Source organism: Megalopta genalis, unplaced genomic scaffold, assembly GCF_051020955.1.
Source record: "Megalopta genalis isolate 19385.01 unplaced genomic scaffold, iyMegGena1_principal scaffold0030, whole genome shotgun sequence".
Lineage (NCBI taxonomy): Eukaryota > Metazoa > Arthropoda > Insecta > Hymenoptera > Halictidae > Megalopta > Megalopta genalis.
The window spans coordinates 230001-235406 of NW_027476099.1; the positions used below are offsets into that span (position 1 = coordinate 230001).

The window sequence follows — 5406 nt, forward strand, 5'->3', positions numbered from 1 at the left end:
CAAATTCGAAGCAACGGTCACAATTCTACTCTATTTTTGCGGGTTATGTGTTCTTTCGTTCAATTTCTTTCATGCGTTCGTTCGATCTCTGTACACAGTCTTCACATAGGACAGACTCGTGTAGTACGCTTTCGTGGGTTAAACCCATCTCGTTTCATTTCAGGCGACGTCGAGAGCGCGTTGAAAATATACCAGTGAAATCGATAGTTCTACGATCGAATCGTCCCGAAAAGATTTTGTCACCGCTTCGAAGCGGTGTTTCAGACGGGCGGACGTATATAAAATATACGACACACGACACCGCCTTCCACACTCACGCAAGTTCGAACGATTTCCATCTCTCTCGAAGACTGTTAGACGTACGTAAAATTTCTCAATATTCATAGGACAGCGACAAACGCCGACGAAGCGCCCATCATTCGCTGGTACGTATATAGGCAACAAGTGCCACCAACGCAAGCAGTTTATAAGTACGTAAACGACCCTCAGCCAGGCGTGGTCCAGGAATTGTATCCGTGGACCGCAATGTGCGTTCGAAATGTCGATGTTCATGTGTCCTGCAGTTCACACGTTGACGCGCAATTAGCTGCGTTCTTCATCGACCCACGAGGCAAGTGATCCACCGTTCAGGGTAATTTTTTCCCTTTTATTCTCATATATATATATAATGTGTATTTGCTATCCACCACACTTTTGTGTTATATTTCGGAACAAGCCGATACCCGAAGAGCTCCAACCAGCGCGCGAAGGAGATTCGGGAGTCGTCGTACGACGACATAATTGTCCCTTAAAGAACGAGATATTTCCGTCGAAACCATATATATATGTACGAGCAAATCCAAAACCACTGTTTCCTTGCAAGTTCGACGGTCGGAGCGAATAGAACATTGAAAAGCCTTCTATCGAAGAAACACAGAGAGTATATCACCCCCAAAAACGACGGGGATATGGATTCAAACTGGATAATACCAACCCGATGCTGGATTCAGAAAGTTTCTCTCTCCTTTCGTCGTTACTACACCGGACAGACTCACGGCCGGCTCTAGCTGGGTGTCATATATACGTCCCACGCTCATGCTGCCACTAGCGCGCAACAGAGTAGGGTGTGAGCCTGGAATCCATCGCACCCCAGCGGTTCAAGGCCGCGGAAATACTCTAGAAAGTCCCTATCGCTCGCCTGAACCTCTCCGGCGAGATCGGGCGCCTCAGCCATCGGCTGCAGTGTCTCCTGCTGAATGCGGCCAATGTGCTGCGCCACGAGTGCTCGGTAGTCCTCGCGCTTCCGAGCACCCTTAATGGCGTCTAGCGACCTGCCAGGCAGGAACCCAACGAGCGTCTGATTGATGAACCTAGCACCCCTAATGCTCAGTTCTGCCTCGCGCAACGCCAGCAATGACACCTCCTCGGCACTCCATCGTGCCATTGCTGGCGCTGCGCGGTTCACATCATCTGACCAATCGGGGTGAGCGGACCTCATATGAACGCCCCTACCGATCTTGGTTGCGAAGGATCGGTTACAGCCTGGGTAAGCGCAGGGAAAATCGACCGGCCGGGAAGGGGGACTCCCAGAGCTCGTTCCCGGAAGGGGGGAAGTTGTTGGCCTAGGGGTGGCAGAGGCCGTCCCTCTACTTGGAACCATCCGAGGCTTTTTTTGCGGGTGGGCCAACAAATTTAGGTACGAGGGGGCTGGCAACCCCCAGGTGCCGGTTTCGCTTGAACCCCGTTAGCGTTACCCGGCGAGAACCTGTGGGAGGTGGGGAAGACTTGGACGGGAGAGGCTAATGGACCTAACGAGAAGTATATATTGTGCATCACCGTCCCTGTAACTACAACAAGAGAGTCATAGTTACTCTCGCCATCCTTATCTGGGAAGTCACAATCTGAAATTGACTGCAATCCTTCAGCATTTAGACGTTCTACATCTGGCCGGTAACCTAAAAGATTCATCGTAGGTACCGTACCGCTAGGGAATGCACCGTTTAGGAGAGGGTTCCACTGCCCAAATCTCTTGGTGGCATTCTGTGCTCGTGTTTCGAGTACGAGTCTAGATGTTACGTAAGGTGACATCTAGACTCGTATCGAAACACGAGCCTATCTTACCGAAACTTCCCGATGGTATGGCATCGGCTTCGGGCCTTGCTACATCAGCGGGAATGGCAGGCACTCCAACATCCGGTATTCCAGAATGTGGCACGTTCACTTTGACCATGTCGCCTTGTGGAGTTGTCGTGTTGGCGATTAGTTTGTAGTACTCAAATATGGGCTCAGGAATAACCATGTCTTCCGGGATGAGATTAATGGGGGATTCCACATTAGAGTATCTGTCTTCGGAATTCACGGTTCGAACGTGGTCTATTGTCACCGCATTTAATATGCTCGTATACACGTGTTGGAATGCGCAGAATGGTTCTGAAAATATCTTGAGTTCTTACAATTTTTCTGGTTTGGAGAGTCTTAGATTTCTGTTTATTTTTATCGATCGTTTTTGTAGCTGTTTCTAAAGATTTGTTATACTGTTTTTGCCATAGGGAGAACATTTCATCATATGTATAATTAGAGGATCTAGATATAGAGGAGGGGAGATTGACTTTTCGCCCAAAAGTAAGTTCGAAAGGAGTGAAACCGGTAGGTTCATGTATAGCTGTGTTATATCCTATACATACGAAGTTTAATATGTCATCCCATTCTTTATCAGATTCGTGAAGAGCTGTTTTGATGAGGTCTTTAACTGTAGTGTGTGTTCGTTCTAAACTTCCATTTAATTGAGGGTGAAAAGAAGTAGTTTTCATATGTTTGATTTTAAAAGCGTTTTCGAATTGTTGCATAAGTTCAGATATAAAGTTAGATCCTTGGTCTGTAAGTATTGTTTTATGTGCTGAGAATATGTATATGTAATGTGTTAGAAGAGCATCTACTATGTTTTCTGTTCGTTGTACTTTGAGTGGTACCAATATCAAATATTTAGTAAGTTCGTCATGAATAGAAAGTATGAATTGATTTCTTGTCTTAGTTTTTGACATAGGTCCTATGATATCCATAGCTATTTTGTCATTTGGATTTTGTGGTGTTTCTGGTGTTACAGGTAATTCTTTAGGTCGTATACGAGTTAATTTTTCTTTTTGACAGACGTTACAACTTTTAACGAAGCGTTTAACTCTTTCCATTAATTGAGGAATTTTATATAAGTCTTTGATTCTGTCATATGTTTCTGTATTCCTAAGTGTCCTATAGCATCGTTATGATTTTCTTTCAAAACTGTATTGATTTCTTCTTCTGTTAAAATTTTTACAGGTTCCCAAGCAAAAGTTATAGGTTTTGAAGTGTCATTGAGGTACATAAAAGCATGACTTTAATTTTGTCTTTCTCTACTCCGCTAAAATTATTATCTCCTGTGCCGATTTTATTGTTATTTTGAAGTATTTCAATTAATTTTGTTGACCATTTATCGTGATCAAATGTTCCTAGTTCGTTTCTTTTTAATTGATAGAATGTGTTTTGGTTAGGGGCGATGGGAAGTAAGGAGGGATTTTCTTCTTTTTCATACCAGTCTCTAAATGTAATTGTAGGTGTAATCGTGTGTATTCTAGAAAGTGTATCGGCAGCTTTATTGTCTTTACCTTTTGTGTATTCTATCGTGTAATAGTATTCTTCTAATCTTAATCTCCATCTAATTAGTCTAGAAGAAGGATCTTTACAATTACTGAGGCATTTTAATGCTTGATGATCGGTTCTAATTATGAATCTTCGTCCTAGTAAATATTGTCGAAGTCGTTTAATTGCCCATACTATAGCTAAGAGTTCTTTTTCAGTCGTAGAGTAGTTCTTCTCGGGAGGATTTAACGTTCTCGATATATAACAGCAAGGATGATCGTCTTGGGATAGGACTGCTCCTATTCCTTCGTTACTAGCGTCGGTTGTTAAAGTGAAATCTTTTGTGAAGTCGAGGTATCTAAGTACTGGTGCTGAACAAAGTTTGTCTTTAAGTATTTTAAAAGATTCTTCCGTTTTGCCTGTCCAATGGAATGGTACGTCTTTCTTTGTCAGTTCTGTAAGAGGTTTGGCTAATTTTGAAAAGTTACGAATGAATTTTCGATAATATCCAGCCAATCCTAAGAATGATTTTACGTCACTTGGTGTTTTAGGTTGTTTGAATTTTGATACTGTTTTGATACTGTTACAACATGTCCTAGATATTCAAGTTCTGGTTTTAAGAATTCACATTTATCTGGTTGGATTTTTAAACCTAATTCTCTTAATCTTTGGAATACTATAGCTAAATTTTCGTTGTGTTGGTTAGGAGTACTACCATATATTATGATGTCGTCTAGTATACAAAGCAATGTTTATTGATTAATCCTCTAAGTGCAGTGTCCATCATACGTTAAAACGTGGCAGGTGCATTTTTAAATCCAAACGGCATACGATTATATTGAAAATGTCCTTGAGGTGTGCTAAAGGCAGTATACTTTTTACTATTCTCATTCATTGGAATTTCATGAAATCTTGAAGACAAATCGAGTGCGGAGAAAAATTTTGCTTTTTCTAATTGTGAGAGTATATCGTCGATGTCGGGTAATGGATATACGTCTTGGTCAGTTAATTGATTAAGTTTTTTAAAGTCTACTACTATGCGCCATTTTTGTTTTCCTGATGCGTCAGATTTCTTTGGAACTACCCATACTGATGAATTGTAAGGAGAGTCAGATGGTTCTACTATTTTCTTTTCTAACATTTCGCCTACTTGTCGTTCGATTTCATGTTTGTGAGCTTCTGGCGGTCTGTATGATTTAGTGTTTATAATTTTGTTTCCTTTAAGAGTTATTGTGTGTTCTGTGAGATTGGTACAGGGAAGTTGGTCAGTAGATAGGTTAAATACGTCTAAGTAGTGGATTATGATTATCTCTATAGGAGTTCTAAGGTTAGATTCTATGTGCGATGTTCTCACAAGGGCTTTGAATTTTGCAATGTCTTCTAAGTCGTATTCAGTGGATATATCGTTAGAAATAATCTTTTCGGACTCACCCGAATTTAGGTAGCATACTTGAGTTAGTTTGCCGTCCAAGTAAGTTGTAAAAACTCGTTTCTCACCAGGTGGTAATGTCTGTGGTTTCTGGAAATAAATAGTGTTGTTATCTAGTTTAATTTTATCGTTCGAAATTTCGTATTTGTATTTTTCTAAACATGGTAAACCGATTACTACATCTTCTATTAAAGGAAAGTCATCTGGAACTACATGGAATTTACTGTACTTACTAAAGATATTAATATTAGTGTTAAATGTTTGTGGTGTAGTTGATATTATATCGTGTGCGACTTTAGATTTCTTTAGTAAGTTGATTCCTGCTCCGGTGTCAAATAGAAAGTTTCGTCCTCGTTTATCTCTTGACACAAGTAGTCTTCCAGTGG

General features: G+C 41.1%; 1 non-coding gene across 1 annotated transcript; it reads right to left on the bottom strand.

Moving 5' to 3' along the window:
• Positions 1-479: 479 nt before the first annotated feature.
• LOC143261013 (5.8S ribosomal RNA) lies at positions 480-634 on the bottom strand. The gene has a single exon (XR_013035260.1). It is a non-coding gene; the product is annotated as a 5.8S ribosomal RNA (ribosomal RNA).
• Positions 635-5406: the final 4772 nt, after the last annotated feature.